This window comes from Narcine bancroftii, chromosome 6 (assembly GCF_036971445.1).
Source record: "Narcine bancroftii isolate sNarBan1 chromosome 6, sNarBan1.hap1, whole genome shotgun sequence".
Lineage (NCBI taxonomy): Eukaryota > Metazoa > Chordata > Chondrichthyes > Torpediniformes > Narcinidae > Narcine > Narcine bancroftii.
In genome coordinates this window covers 149,670,907-149,687,981 of record NC_091474.1, presented here as the reverse complement: position 1 = coordinate 149,687,981, position 17,075 = coordinate 149,670,907, and positions in this window count along the sequence as shown.

The window sequence follows — 17,075 nt, the reverse complement described above, 5'->3', positions numbered from 1 at the left end:
AGATGATGCATCATGCAGATTCACGAGTGAAGTGTTGCTTCATTTGGAAGAACTGTTTGGGTCCCCGATGATCAGTGCAGACTTGATTGGCCTAAGGACCAATCTCTCTGCTGTGTGACTCTAAAAGGGAGAGAGGAAGAGCGAGTGCGAATGTAGCACTTCCTGCAGTCACAGGGGTAGGTACCAAGGTACACGTGGACCAGGGAGTCATGGCAGGTGCAGTCTCTGTGGACGATGGAGAGGGGGAGATGTGTCTGGTGGGGGGATCATGTAGTAGGTGATGGAAATTGTGGAGGATAATACTGTATGTTAGATGCAAAGGTAGGAGGGGTGGTAGATAAGGACAGGAGGAATCCCATCTTTGTTGCTTCATGGGTGAGGGGGGGGGTCAGGAAACAGGAGATGTGGGTAAGGGCTGAGTTAATAATGGTAGAGAGGAAACCACTTTTTTTGGATGATCTGGAATAGAAGACCTCATCCTGGTAGCAGTTCCTCTCTCAGAGGAACTGAGAGAAAGAAATAGAATCCTTTCTGGGGATAGGGTGTTGAAGAGTTATATTCGAGGTAAATGTGAGAATTGGTAGATTTGTCTCCCAAGATGGAGGCAGAGAGGTTGAGAAAGGGGAGAGTGTTGCCAGAGGGAAGAAAATGGTGGCGCTGCCAGAGCTTCTCTCTGTGTACACACAGAGAGCAGAGTCACAGAGCTCCTTTGGGGTCCAACCATCTTGTATGATTGCCGTTAGCTCTGTACTGGCTTTAAACAGCGTGTAAATAGAGCTGATGGTGGTTTTATTTAAAAGTACTGTAACAGTGGGGTCTATGCCCAAAATGGCAGCGCCTATGATTGGTGCAGCCAAGAGGGGTTACAGACTCTGGGGAAGCAGTAGACTGGTGCAGGGCTCCAGAAAATGGGGAGCCCACACCTGTTTGAGAAGGAGAAGCAGAGGAGACGACCCAAGGGTGGTGACCGTGGGGAAGGACCAGTGAGGGGGCGCTGAGGCTGAAGAAAACACAGGTGGCAGGTTGTGGGCCGCTGGTGACTGAGGTCCAGGGATTTACACTGGGCTGTGGACTGCTGGAGACTGCCTAAAGACTGGCTAAAGGGATGCCAGGTATCGGAACTAGGATGTGAAAGGGCACTGAAGGCTTCCTGAACATGTTGGAGGTTCAGATCTAGAGCTCTGGCTGCAGATGATTTGGACTTCACTCTCTGTGGCTGCAGGGTCTATGAGAGCACTGGAGGTGAATCCACGGGCACGCAGTGACTCTGAGGGGACTCTCTTTCACTTCTCTTTCTCTGACTGTAAGAGGCGCTTCAGGCAATTTCTGTCAAATAGTGAATCTCGAGAAATATTCTGCTGACTATTACATGACAATAAATTGAATCTTGAATCTTGAGAGGCACTGCTAATTAGAGGTTGGGGTGAAAGTTAGCAAAGTGGATAAAGTTATGAGCTCAACATGGGTGTATGAGACAGCACCAGTGTAGTAACAATGAAGCAGAGGAAGAGTTGAGGGGCCTTGTATCATCGAAGTTTGTATCATCGATTGCTCCACATAGGCGTAGCTGGGGCCCATGTGAGTGCCTTTGATTCCCCCTTGGACTTGGAGAAATGGGATGACTCAAATGAGTTCTGAGGTTGACAAGTTCTGCCAGGCAGAGGAGGGTGGAGGTTGGGGGGTGGGGGGCGGGACTGGTTGGGTCTGTTGTTCACCAGATGTTACCTGTGCTGGAACATTTTTGCAATGAGGAGAAGAATGCATTTGTTAAATTCCATGCCTGAGTATAAAAATTATGAGGAGAATCAATAAAGAAGGAAGCTTCACCTCACAGCAGAAGTAGTTATTGTCAGGGGACATTGGTTTAGTTTGAGGAGAATCGGAGGGGACTTGGGAAACAGGTTTTCCACTTGATGGGTACTGAAATCTGGAACATCCTGCCTGAGGGACAGTGATGGTAGGATATCTTTCTTTGGCTTGGCTTCGCGGACGAAGATTTATGGAGGATATAGATGCGTACTTATATACAATGGAGATTGCAGACTGCATGCTTGGAAATGAATGAGTGCTGATAGAAACTTGATGGTATAGATACAGTCAGCCAAAGAGGCTGATTCTGTGATGAATGACTCAAAGACTCTATGATCTCTCTGAATAAATGGAAGTTGACCTGGTAAATATGTCCAGCATATTTTCTTTATATTTCATAAATCCACGATGTGCATTATTTTGTCCTTGTAATAAATTTTATGAAAGGTGTCATCATCCTGGAATAAATCTAATATACTGCATGCTCCTGTTGGCATGCTGCCAGTTCTATAACTTCTCCAATTGAGAAGAGAGGGCAACTCTGGGCCATACTCATTGCACCTGACAAAGTCAAACTCATCTGTTTGCAAAGGTTATGGAATGATTATTGCATAAATGAATAAAATGGATAAACTCATTTGGACGACCATAAAGCATTAGTCATGGAGTCACACTAGAGGGAGATCGGTCCTTTGGCCATCTAGTCTTCACTGATCATCAAACATCCATCCTACACTAATTGCATCTTTTTGTCCTCACATTCCCTTCAACTCCCCTCAGATGCTGCCACTGCCTTCACCCTTGGGTCAATTTATAGTGGTCATTTAACTAACCAAGCAGTAGGTCATTGGGATGAGATGGGAAACGGGAGCATTTGATATTAACCCATGTGATCACAGCGAGAACTTTCAAACTCATCACAAACAGGGCCAGAGGCCAGGATTGAACCTGAGTTGCTGGAGCTGTGGGACAGCAGCATCACCTGTGTGCCATTGAGCCATCCCTAAAGGTGCAGACACTGAGGTCTAGGTGTGGAGGAAGGATGAGACTGATTCTATTTCAACTGTTTCAAAAGCAAACAAAGATTTGCAGGAGGAACTCAGTGGTAGATTTAGTCGGTCAACATCTCGGGTCTGAACTCAAGATTAGAGGCAACTAAATGAAATTATAAAGGGGAAAAGAAGCTGGGGAGCTGATAGACTATAGGTGGGAGGGGTGGAGAGAAAAACCATTAGGAAATTACCTACATCCCTCCTACATCTGGGACACCACTAACATTCTCTATTTCTTTGAAGATTTCTAATTCTCTGGTCCCCACTGCCTCATCTCCACATGGATGTGCATACACACACATCCTTTCCCCATCATGAAAGTCTCAGGGCCCCCTGATATTTTTTTGAATGCACTTGGCAGAATTGTCCTTACAATAAGCAACACTTTTGTCTCCTCCAGATCCAGGGTGTAGCCGTGGATTCCATTTGATCTACCTTTTTGAGGAGTAAGTGGAACAGTCCCTGTTCCAATCCTGCTTGTTTATCAATCCCAACTCTTTGCTACGTCAGCACTTGCATTGGTGCTACCTTCTGCATTTGTGCAGAATTTGACAGTTTCCTTAATTTCACTGTCAACTTCCACCCAGCCCTAACTTGGGACTGTTTCTGACACCTCTCTCCCCTTCCTTGACCTCTCTCTCCAGGTGACAGTCTATTCCATGGACATCTATTACAAACTCACTAACTCTCACAGCCACCTGGATCACATCTCTTCTCTTTCTGTCCCTTGTAAGGACACCATCCTTTGCTCTCAACTCCTCTCCTGCCACTGTATCTGCTCCATGGAAGAGGCCTTCCATTCCAGGATATTCAAAAATCTTCTTTCTTTAATACACATGATTCCCCCCTAACTGTTACTGAAAAAAAGTCCACACCAATATCTCCTCTATTTCTGATTCTTCTGCCCTTACCCACCTCCTCCTGGCAGAACAAGGACAGAATCCCTTTGGTCCTCACTGTCTCCATCAGCCTTTGCATCCATCTCGTTATCCTCCAACACTTTTGCTAACTTCAGTACAGTCCCACATCCAAACACATCGTCCCCTCTCCATCCTTATCAGCTCTTAGTAGAGATGAGTCTCTGAGTTTTCCCAGTCTATTTATTTATTTTTATTTAGGCATACAGCACGGTAAAAGGCCATTTCAGCCCATGAGTCCGTGCTGCCCAACTTACAGCCAATTAACCTACTCCCTCAGTGTATTTTTAACGGTGGGAGGAAACCGGGGAAACCCCACGCAGACACGGGGAGAACATACAAGCTCCTTACAGATAGCATGGGATTCGAACCCCGGTCTGGTCCCTATCGCTGGTGCTGTAAAGGCATTGTGCTAACTGCTACGCCAACTATGCCTTCCACCCACCATTCCATCCCCTTGGGCACTTCCAGCTGGAACTGCAACAAGGGCAAAACTACATTTCCCCCTCACTTTCATCCAGGGACATAGATATAACTTCCAGGTGATGCAGAGCTTTACATCCACATTGTCCAATATAATTTACGGTATTCGGTATACCTTGTGCGGCCTTCTCTACATTGGTGAGACCAAATGACTAAACACAGATTGGGTGACTTCTTGGCTGGACGCCTGCACTCTGTTTGTGGGCCTAAACTTGAGCTTAGTGTAGCCAACCACTTTAAATCCCCAACCATTCCTACAGCAACAATTCTATCCCTGGCCTCAGTTATTGCCAGGGTCAGGCCAAAGGTAAACTTCAGAAACAATGTACCATATTCCTTCTGGACAGCTTAAACCAAACAGCATGAAGAGATATTATTCCATTTCTTCTTTACCTACTCCTGTCTTCTTCTTTGGCTTGGCTTCGCGGACGAAGATTTATGGAGGGGGTAAAAAGTCCACGTCAGCTGCAGGCTCGTTTGTGGCTGACAAGTCCGATGCGGGACAGGCAGACACGATTGCAGCGGTTGCAAGGGAAAATTGGTTGGTTGGGGTTGGGTGTTGGGTTTTTCCTCCTTTGCCTTTTGTCAGTGAGGTGGGCTCTGCGGTCTTCTTCAAAGGAGGTTGCTGCCCGCCAAACTGTGAGGCGCCAAGATGCACGGTTTGAGGCGTTATCAGCCCACTGGCGGTGGTCAATGTGGCAGGCACCAAGAGATTTCTTTAGGCAGTCCTTGTACCTTTTCTTTGGTGCACCTCTGTCACGGTGGCCAGTGGAGAGCTCGCCATATAACACGATCTTGGGAAGGCGATGGTCCTCCATTCTGGAGACGTGACCCATCCAGCGCAGCTGGATCTTCAGCAGCGTGGACTCGATGCTGTCGACCTCTGCCATCTCGAGTACTTCGACGTTAGGGGTGTAAGCGCTCCAATGAATGTTGAGGATGGAGCGGAGACAACGCTGGTGGAAGCGTTCTAGGAGCCGTAGGTGGTGCCGGTAGAGGACCCATGATTCGGAGCCGAACAGGAGTGTGGGTATGACAACGGCTCTGTATACGCTTATCTTTGTGAGGTTTTTCAGTTGGTTGTTTTTCCAGACTCTTTTGTGTAGTCTTCCAAAGGCGCTATTTGCCTTGGCGAGTCTGTTGTCTATCTCATTGTCGATCCTTGCATCTGATGAAATGGTGCAGCCGAGATAGGTAAACTGGTTGACCGTTTTGAGTTTTGTGTGCCCGATGGAGATGTGGGGGGGCTGGTAGTCATGGTGGGGAGCTGGCTGATGGAGGACCTCAGTTTTCTTCGGGCTGACTTCCAGGCCAAACATTTTGGCAGTTTCCGCAAAGCAGGACTTCAAGCGCTGAAGAGCTGGCTCTGAATGGGCAACTAAAGCGGCATCATCTGCAAAGAGTAGTTCACGGACAAGTTTCTCTTGTGTCTTGGTGTGAGCTTGCAGGCGCCTCAGATTGAAGAGACTGCCATCCGTGCGGTACCGGATGTAAACAGCGTCTTCATTGTTGGGGTCTTTCATGGCTTGGTTCAGCATCATGCTGAAGAAGATTGAAAAGAGGGTTGGTGCGAGAACACAGCCTTGCTTCACGCCATTGTTAATGGAGAAGGGTTCAGAGAGCTCATTGCTGTATCTGACCCGACCTTGTTGGTTTTCGTGCAGTTGGATAATCATGTTGAGGAACTTTGGGGGACATCCGATGCGCTCTAGTATTTGCCAAAGCCCTTTCCTGCTCACGGTGTCGAAGGCTTTGGTGAGGTCAACAAAGGTGATGTAGGGTCCTTTGTTTTGTTCTCTGCACTTTTCTTGGAGGTGTCTGAGGGCAAAGACCATGTCAGTGGCACTGAAAAGAGATTGGAAGTGTTCTGACCATCGGTTGAGGATGGAGATCTTGTCGCTGAGGAGGACTTTGCCGTCTGAGCTGCGCAGCGGGCTTTGGACTTGGGGTGAGGGGCCGTACACAGCCTTTAGAGCCTCGTAGAAACCCCTGAAGTCGCCAATGTCCGCGCTGAGCTGTGTTCGTTTGGCGAGGCTAGTCCACCACTCATTTTGGATCTCCCGGAGTTTGCGCTGAAGATGGCTGCATGCGTGACGGAAGGCTTGTTTCTTCTCTGGACAGGACGGCTTTGTAAGGTGAGCCTGGTGGGCAGCTCGCTTCTTTGCCAGCAGCTCCTGTACTTAATAACCAATCCCTTGACTTTTATTTCCCCTCCCCTTGCTAATAGATTTTCCACCCATCTGTCTCTCCATCTTTTACATCTTCTATCCTCTACTCTCTAACCTTTGAGCCTCTGCCCCAGTTACTTTCCCACTTTATATGTGTAATTTCACCCCTTGCTACTAGTCTTGGCAAAGGTTTCAGGCCATAACTTTGACTGGCCATTTCTACCCATGGATGGTTAGAAACCATGCTGACCTGCTGAGATCCTCCAGTAGTTCTTGTGTTTGCTCAGGATTTCAGCATCTTCAGCTTTTGTGTTTCTCTGTTTGACAAGCAATCCTGACCCTGTGGCGGCCCACAATTGTGGAGATCGGGCCGGCACATCGTGCGGCACAAACGTGGACAGAGATCGCGAAAGTGACTCCCAAGACAACAAACTGGCGGGGGTAGAAGCTGGGGCAGCATCAGACCAACAGCGTTAGTCAAGCTGCCCAGCTAACTCAGCAGAAACAGGCTGGGGAAGAAGGGCATTCATATGCATGGATGTTCCCACCCGCTATTGTTATCCATATATCAGCAAAAATGGCAGCCCTAATGAAGGAGTGATCTTATCCTGCCACACTGTATGTGTGTGTGTGTTTGTGTGTGTGTGTGTTTCTTTGTCGCGGTCGGCTACAATCCTATTCACTGGTGTATGAGCTTACCTGGAATTTGTATCAAAGCTTGGGACATTTTAAAAGGCAGAGGCAACAAAACTGCTTTGTTACATCTGCAGAGCCAGGATGACAATCTGACCATGTGCAAAGGAAGAAGAGTTTTAGCATCCCTGCCAAGTTATGGTGATGAAGCAAGAGTAAACAAGAGAGAGGTGTTTGCTTTACATCAAATCTTTGTTTTCCCTGGATTCACATCCAGCTTAGATTATGTGCAATGATTTCTTTTCCCGCTGTCAGTGAGAAACCTACATGGGGTTTGCATTGAGTTGAACACACTCTCATTGGGAAATTTTTCACTGTACATTTGTTTCTTATTCATACTTACTAATTAAATCAGACATTGTGATTTGTTCATATTTTTTCCCTTTGAGACTGATTTATGAACTGATTAAAATAAATCAAAGACTTTTGTCCTGTGGGTGAATCATGCCTTAGACCTGATTCTCTCAGAACTATGCAACTTCCTGATGTTCCACCTTTAAATGACAGGATATAATAGACAGATGCCGGATACAAAATTTTCAACAGTTCCGCGAGATAAATTGATCAAGTATTGGACAACTTCATGTTATTTTTGATGATCATTATTATTGGTAAATTTAAGTTAACTAAAATTAACCTTTCAGTGAAAAATGCAGGTGTTTATAATCCAGATTTCACTGTCAAATATCTCTTGAATTTGAAATATATCTCCCATGGCTTCCAAGAACACTTTATTGGTGTTGTTGGCATCAGGCAACTAAATGCAAAAACATTAAGATATTTATAATTCTGTATCCCTATCCCCATTCCTAAATTTTCCTGGAACATTAGCAGAAGGAAAGTTGATAATCAAAAAAAAATAGAGTTAGGAAAAAGAAAGAATTAGAGTGTGTGTATGTGTGTGCGTGTGAGAGAGAGGAGATTTACACAGAGAGAAGTATGCTTTTATTAATCATCTCGATCAATCCTGATTTTAAAATTGGAATTTATATAATAATAAGGCTGGATATTTATGCCAACACCTGAAACCTTGTTATTTGTGATGTATGGATGAAGAAATTACTAGAGACATTGCAGCAGAAACCAACCTCAGGTAATTTTTTTAGCAAGTAAGTTAAATCATCTTTGTCGATAACAGTTCATTTGTTGTTTTATCACCCTTTCAAACTCATGACAAAATTATCTCAATGTCAGGGAAGTCCAGAACAAGGAATCACAATCTAGGGATAAGGGGTGAGCCATTTAGGACTGAGATAAGTAGAAACATTTTCTCTGAGAGAATTGTGAACTTGTGAAACTTTCTACCACAAAGGTTCAGGCCAGTTGGTTAGAAACATTCAAAAGGGAGTTGGATGTGGCCTTTTTGGCTAAAGGGATCAAGGGGTGTGGAGAGAAAGCAGGAACAGAGTGGTGAAATCGTATGATCAGCCATGAGTTCATTGAATGGTGGATCAAGTGCAAAGAGGTTGACTGGCTTTTGTCCTGCTCCTATTTGCTGTTTTTATGTTTCTGAAATACATTTTTGCAAATCCAGGAAAAAGAGGCAAGAAATTCTGCTTCAGATCATTCAGCACCAACATGTCCATTTTCTTACTTTATTAATTGTCCATAGAGCTAAGAATGTGTTAAAATGTTATCTTCTTCTCCAAGAACTGTGCTAAGAACTACTTTGGTGAGCTAGCTGGTGACTAAGAAAAGTTTGGTCTGATTTAAAGAACTGTTGCTTGCATTTAAATGTAATGATTCTATCCATAAAAAGCATAACTTTTTTTCTGAATCTAAGTACATCTTTAATAATTTAAAGAATTATTACAGAATCTTTGTACCACTATCTCATTTAAAAATTTTCTAATTTCCTCAGTGCCTTGTCTAGGCAAAATAGTGCCTATGGCAAGCACTGAAATAGTGACCCCCTCCCTGTTTAAAGAAAATCGCACATAAAGTTGACAGTTGGGTCATTTTCACACACAACTGGGTTGCCGTTAACCGCGACATGAACCGCGCTGGCAGACATATCCTTGTAAATTTCACATGTTGCATTGTAATTTATTAGAAGTGAAACAGTGGATTAACTCCCACTTGCGCCCCTGGACTAAGTTTTAGAAAGGGAAAGAAACTCTCTTCTTGCTCCCTCCCTACTCTCGCTCCCCCTCCTCTTGCTCTCCCCCTCTTGCTCCCCCCCAGCTCTCCCCTCACTAACTCCATATTGAGATTTATTATTCTCAATCACCAAGACATGCTACAGCCTGCATTGAAGTGACACAAGACTTTTGCTTATTGCCTGCCATTTCCAGCTGGAAGCTGCAGCCTCCATGGGCAAAATGACCATCTTTCTTACCCATAATCCCCCATGCAGCTGGAGCTGCTCTGCATTTCCCTTGTGCTGGCAGAGCAGCTCCAGCTGCATGGGGGATTATGGGTAATGAAGACGGCCATTACTCAGTTTACTGTGCCTAGGGGTATAGGGGTATGTGAATATTTCAATTCAAAAAATAAAAATCGTAGACAGAATCCTTTGAATTCTAAAATACAACGATTTTTTTTGTCTTTTCTATTCTGTTTGTGTCTCCAAACATACACCTTTTGATCAGGAATGCACTTTAACAATCTGTTCAGTCACAAGATGACCTGTGCCTGTGCATGTGATACTTAACCAAGTGAAAATACATTTTTAAAAATTGCTTTGTGCAAGTATAGATTACTACTTGTTGTTATTAAAAGCCTTTTTATAAATTATTAATGTTAGATATAGGTTGGGTTCAATATAATTTTTTACATCAGTTATATTTAACTCCTCAAAAGTTTTAAAAAAAGATTGAGACATCCTTACCACAGTGGAAGCCCTGGGTGGTGACGTGACCAGGCGGCTGAGAAAATCAACAGACAAGAAAAACCAAAACACCCTCCCCAGAGTAAAACTCCAAAATCTGCAGACACCGTGAAACAATGCTGGAGAAATTTAGCATAGCAGGCTAAAACAGTGAGCAAAAAAATTGGGCAGATGAGGCGAGGACAGTAGCACCCCCCTTCAAGTGGTGCCCAGGGCATGTGCCATGGCTGCCATACCCTAGATACACCTATGCATTTCTATTATTCTTGTTACCAACTGATGCAGCTTTATACAACAATGAATACTTAACTGTTCACATAACAAGTCTACCTGTATTCTTGACAATTCAGTTCATTTAGCATGGCAGCTTTTCAATGATGGGTGAAAGAGTATCAATGCCATACTATCTTTGTGTTCACATTATCAATCTTCGAACAGGCAGTGAGAATGCTTAATGTCCAAAGGAACTGCTCACGCTAACCATCCGAGACTCTCGTGTCATTAAACAATATTTATTTATTTATTCATATGTACGAATACTTGTCCTGTTTATGTACTGTTTGTCTGTATGTGAGTTTTGCCGGTTGTGTTTTGCACTGAGGGCTGGAGAATGCTGTTTTGTCGGGTTGTAGGGTGGGGCCAGTACTGCGCGCACTGCACTCCACCTAAAAGCTCCTTTGCGCAGGCCCGAGGACAGGTCCACGTCCTCCCCCTCCACGTCCTCCCCCTCCACGTCCTTCCCCTCCACGTCCTCCCCCTCCACGTCCTCCCCCTCAAAAGATGCTCACAAACTCAAGCTAGCATGCTGGAACATCAGAACCATGCTAGATAAGACTGACAGCCATCGACCTGAACGTCGGTCTGCCCTCATTGCACATGAACTCCTCAGACTTGACATTGACATAGCCGCTCTCAGTGAAGTCCGCCTGGCAGATGTAGGCAGCTTCCAAGAACGCGGCGCGGGCTACACACTCTACTGGTCTGGCAAGCCTTCGGATGAACGACGCCTATCTGGTGTAGGCTTCATGGTCAAGAGCTTCATTGCCTCCAAACTCGAAAACCTTCCGACAGGCCTCTCGGACCGAATCATGTCCATGCGACTCCCACTTCAAAACAAGCGTCACATCACCCTCATCAGTGTCTATGCTCCAACCCTCCAGGCGGAACCAGCAGAAAAGAACAAGTTCTACACCGACCTGCGCAACCTCATCCAACGTACCCCTACAGCCGACAAGGTTGTCATCCTGGGCGACTTCAACGCTCGTGTCGGCAAAGACTCAGAAACCTGGCCAGGAATCCTGGGCAAGCATGGCGTCGGCAAGTGCAACGACAATGGGCGCCTCCTGTTGGAGCTCTGCGCAGAACAGCGGCTTGTCATTACAAACACCCTTTTTCAGCAGAGGGACAGCCTTAAGACCACCTGGATGCATCCCCGATCCAAACACTGGCACCTCCTGGACTACATCCTGGTGCGAGAAAGTGACAAACAAGATGTGCTCCACACCAGGGTCATGCCTAGCGCGGAATGCCACACTGACCACCGGCTGGTTCGCTGCAAGCTCAACCTTCACTTCAAGCCAAAGCCCAGGAACAATAAAGCCCCCAGAAAGAGGTTCAATGTTGGAAAACTGCAGTCAGACGAAGCGAGAGGAAACTTCCAGGCAAACCTCAAAGCAAAGCTCGACGTTGCAACCCGCCTCACGGACCCGTCCCCTGAAACCCTCTGGGATCAGTTGAAGACTACCATACTGCAATCCACTGAAGAGGTACTGGGCTTCTCCTCCAGGAAAAACAAGGACTGGTTTGACGAAAACAGCCAGGAAATCCAGGAGCTGCTGGCAAAGAAGCGAGCTGCCCACCAGGCTCACCTTACAAAGCCGTCCTGTCCAGAGAAGAAACAAGCCTTCCGTCGCGCATGCAGCCATCTTCAGCGCAAACTCCGGGAGATCCAAAATGAGTGGTGGACTAGCCTCGCCAAACGAACACAGCTCAGCGCGGACATTGGCGACTTCAGGGGTTTCTACGAGGCTCTAAAGGCTGTGTACGGCCCCTCACCCCAAGTCCAAAGCCCGCTGCGCAGCTCAGACGGCAAAGTCCTCCTCAGCGACAAGATCTCCATCCTCAACCGATGGTCAGAACACTTCCAATCTCTTTTCAGTACCAACCGCTCAGTCCAAGATTCCGCCCTGCTCCAGCTCCCTCAACAGCCCCTAAGGCTAGAGCTGGATGAGGTTCCCACCCTGGATGAGACATATAAGGCAATCGAACAACTGAAAAGTGGCAAAGCAGCAGGTATGGATGGAATCCCCCCAGAAGTCTGGAAGGCTGGCGGCAAAACTCTGCATGCCAAACTGCATGAGTTTTTCAAGCTTTGTTGGGACCAAGGTAAACTGCCTCAGGATCTTCGTGATGCCACCATCATCACCCTGTACAAAAACAAAGGCGAGAAATCAGACTGCTCAAACTACAGGGGAATCACGTTGCTCTCCATTGCAGGCAAAATCTTCGCTAGGATTCTACTAAATAGAATAATACCTAGTGTCGCTGAGAATATTCTCCCAGAATCACAGTGCGGCTTTCGCGCTAACAGAGGAACCACTGACATGGTCTTTGCCCTCAGACAGCTCCAAGAAAAGTGCAGAGAACAAAACAAAGGACTCTACATCACCTTTGTTGACCTCACCAAAGCCTTCGACACCGTGAGCAGGAAAGGGCTTTGGCAAATACTAGAGCGCATCGGATGTCCCCCAAAGTTCCTCAACATGATTATCCAACTGCACGAAAACCAACAAGGTCGGGTCAGATACAGCAATGAGCTCTCTGAACCCTTCTCCATTAACAATGGCGTGAAGCAAGGCTGTGTTCTCGCACCAACCCTCTTTTCAATCTTCTTCAGCATGATGCTGAACCAAGCCATGAAAGACCCCAACAATGAAGACGCTGTTTACATCCGGTACCGCACGGATGGCAGTCTCTTCAATCTGAGGCGCCTGCAAGCTCACACCAAGACACAAGAGAAACTTGTCCGTGAACTACTCTTTGCAGATGATGCCGCTTTAGTTGCCCATTCAGAGCCAGCTCTTCAGCGCTTGACGTCCTGCTTTGCGGAAACTGCCAAAATGTTTGGCCTGGAAGTCAGCCTGAAGAAAACTGAGGTCCTCCATCAGCCAGCTCCCCACCATGACTACCAGCCCCCCCACATCTCCATCGGGCACACAAAACTCAAAACGGTCAACCAGTTTACCTATCTCGGCTGCACCATTTCATCAGATGCAAGGATCGACAATGAGATAGACAACAGACTCGCCAAGGCAAATAGCGCCTTTGGAAGACTACACAAAAGAGTCTGGAAAAACAACCAACTGAAAAACCTCACAAAGATAAGCGTATACAGAGCCGTTGTCATACCCACACTCCTGTTCGGCTCCGAATCATGGGTCCTCTACCGGCACCACCTACGGCTCCTAGAACGCTTCCACCAGCGTTGTCTCCGCTCCATCCTCAACATCCATTGGAGCGCTCACACCCCTAACGTCGAGGTACTCGAGATGGCAGAGGTCGACAGCATCGAGTCCACGCTGCTGAAGATCCAGCTGCGCTGGATGGGTCACGTCTCCAGAATGGAGGACCATCGCCTTCCCAAGATCGTATTATATGGCGAGCTCTCCACTGGCCACCGTGACAGAGGTGCACCAAAGAAAAGGTACAAGGACTGCCTAAAGAAATCTCTTGGTGCCTGCCACATTGACCACCGCCAGTGGGCTGATAACGCCTCAAACCGTGCATCTTGGCGCCTCACAGTTTGGCGGGCAGCAGCCTCCTTTGAAGAAGACCGCAGAGCCCACCTCACTGACAAAAGGCAAAGGAGGAAAAACCCAACACCCAACCCCAACCAACCAATTTTCCCTTGCAACCGCTGCAATCGTGTCTGCCTGTCCCGCATCGGACTGGTCAGCCACAAACGAGCCTGCAGCTGACGTGGACTTTTTACCCCCTCCATAAATCTTCGTCCGCGAAGCCAAGCCAAAGAAAAAAACTTGTGCAATCAGATGACAATAAACTCGATCTCACTTTCTCTCTCTCTCTCTCTCACCCTTCCTTTCCCTTGGCCTCTCTCCTTCTTCCCCTCCCTCTCACTACTATCTTTTCTGTTGCTTGCCTGCTTTTAGCTGATGGCTTCTTGGTTTAACATCGTTTGTTAGCTGTGACTCAGCACTGGTGTCCCTGTTTTTATGTCTCCCTCAAACAGAGTCCCCGTAGGCTTCCCACCTTTTTCTAGTTTAGATAGAGGGAACCAATTTCAACTCCCAAAGTGAAATCTGACAAATGGAATATTTATATTAGGTAAATATTGATAGAAGATTGGTAAAAGGTATTAGATATTGTGGCGGCCCGCAGTTGTGGAGATCGGGCCGGCACATCGCGCGGCAGCAGATGCGGACAGAGATCGCTAAATCGACTCCCAGGACAACAAACCGGTGGAGGTAGAAGCTGGGGCAGCATCAGACCAACAGTCCTAAAATGTCAATGCTCAAGCTACCCAGCCAACTCAGCAGAAACAGGCTGGGCACTACTGGGCATCCAAACAGTGCCGATAAAAGACCTCCACCCATGCTCTGCTGAACTCGTCTACGGAGCCCCATTCATGGTTCCTGGGGATTTCGTTCCACAGGCCAGAGGACAACAGCAGGAGGAGACAACCACCTTCCTGGACACGATGCGTGTAAAAGTTGGTAACCTGGCTCCGATCCCACCCTCCAGACACAGACAAGCCAAGTCCAACATCCCCAAAGAACTCAAGGACTCTGAGTACATTTTTGTATGCAGAGGACCCCACCGTTCACCACTGCAGAAGCCATATGAAGGTCCCTTTCAAGTTATCTGGAACAACGGAGCATCCTTCTAGCTGGACATCGGTGGTAAACCAAAGGTCTTCACTACAGATAGACTCAAGCCTGCCTACACAGACCCAGCAGAACCCATGGGGACACCAACACCTTGACACAGAGGGAGACCACAAATGACTTTTGGGACTATACCTATGGACATTATAGACTGTAACATCAGTTCTGGGGGTGGGGGGGGGGGGCATGTGGCGGCCCACAATTGCGGAGATTGGGCCGGCACATCGCGCAGAAGCAGACACGGACAGAGATCACTAAAGTGACTCCCAGGTCAATGAACCGACGGGGGTAGAATTTGGGCAGCATCAGACCAACAGCCCAAAATGATGTTGGTCAAGCTGCCCAGCTAACTCAGCAGAAACAGGCTGGGGAAGAAGGGCATTCATATGTATGGATGTTCCCGTCTGCTATTGTTATTCATTTGGATGACTCAGTCAAGCAGCAAAAATGGCGGGAACTTGAACAGTATAAAAGCAGCCTTTCCAGCACTAATAAAGGAGTGAGCTTAACCTGCCACACTGTGTGTGTGTGTTTCTTTGTCGCGGTCGGCTACAGTATGACATTGAGGTCGTCACGAGTATCAGGTTCCTTGGAGTGCACTTGGTGGAGAACCTCACCTGGTCCCTTAACACCAGTTCTTTAGCCAAGAAAGGCCAGTAGCACCTCTACTTCCTGCGAAGGCTGAGGAGAGTTCATCTCCCACTCTCCATCCTCACTACATTCTGCAGAGAATTTATTGAAAGCATCCTGCGCAACTGCATCACTGCCTTGTTTGGAAACTGTACCACCTCGGACCGCAAGACCCTGCAGTGGATAGTGAAGTCAGCGGAAAAGATCACTGGGGGCTCTCTTCCAACCAGAAAGGACATCTACAACACTCAATGCAGGCAAAAGGCAATCAATATTGTGAAGGACTCCTCACACCCCTCACATAAACTGTTCTCCTTTCTGCCATCTGATAGGAGGTACCGTAGAACTCAGGCCCTTATGTCCAGACCGGGCAACAGTTTTTTTCCCCACAAGCCATCAGGCTCCTGAATTCCTAGAACATATGTGGATAGTGTACAATGGACCTTTACTGTATACATCATAATATTTTAATATTTTGATGTGTTTAACTTCTATTTTAATTTGTATATGTAAATATGCTCTATGGACCTGGAGAAACACAATCTCGTCTTTACCGTGCGAGCATGGGATGAATGATAAATAAAGGTGACTTGAATTGTGACGACATGAAATGAGTTTGAATGGAATTATTTACCTTTGCTGAAAAGAAAAGGTTCTGGAATAATTTTCAAAAGGGGATTGAATTTATATTGGAAAGAAAACATAGGAAAATGGGCAAAATTAGGGGAGTGAGACACCCTTGATAACTCTTAGAGGTGACACAGGCACTTAGGATAAATATCTTCCTGCTGTAAGAGTTTGTGAAATCACTGAAAATTACCCGATCCAGTTGGACACTTCCTCTCCGTGATTAGAAATTTATCCCTGGTTCACAGATTCTAAACTCACTTTCATATCTGTGGAATCAAATTTCAGAACTAAGAGTAAAATAGGCTGTTGCAATGTATTAAATATAAATATAATGTATCGAGCAAAACGGGTTGTGTTAAATTTCTAGGCACATTTTGAAATGCCTTAAAAATAACCCGTGTAATCTCCCCCCAACCTGAAAAGATCAAAGAGTATAATGAAATATTAAATTGTAAATCCCCAATGACAGACATTCATGCAAATTCATTACAAACAGATCATTCTATTTGATTCTTTATGCTGAATTTTCTTCTATGGATATCTTTGGGTAAAGGCTATAGAACAGCTTAAAAAGAATTTCCATCCACTCTTATTAGGCTGCCTTCGAAAGCAGGCAATGTATCACAATCCTTGAGTGTAACTCAAATTCTTCATACTGAATAAATGGGTATGATTTATTCTCTACTGGGACTTATGTCAGCAGTTAAACATGGTTTAATTGATTTTTTTTTAATTGCTGTAATTGACTCCTTGATAATTAAACTACAATCTTTCCACTTCACTATAAGTGCAGGGACCAGCGACTGTCATTCTTCCTCATTCAGTAGTTTCTTAAGGGCAAATGTCATACATCATTAAAAAATTATTTCACCATTCAAGAATAAATGAACAAATTCTTCTGAAATGCATTGTGAATTGTGCCATGTGGATGAATCAGGCGCAGAGCTTTGTATTGGTTC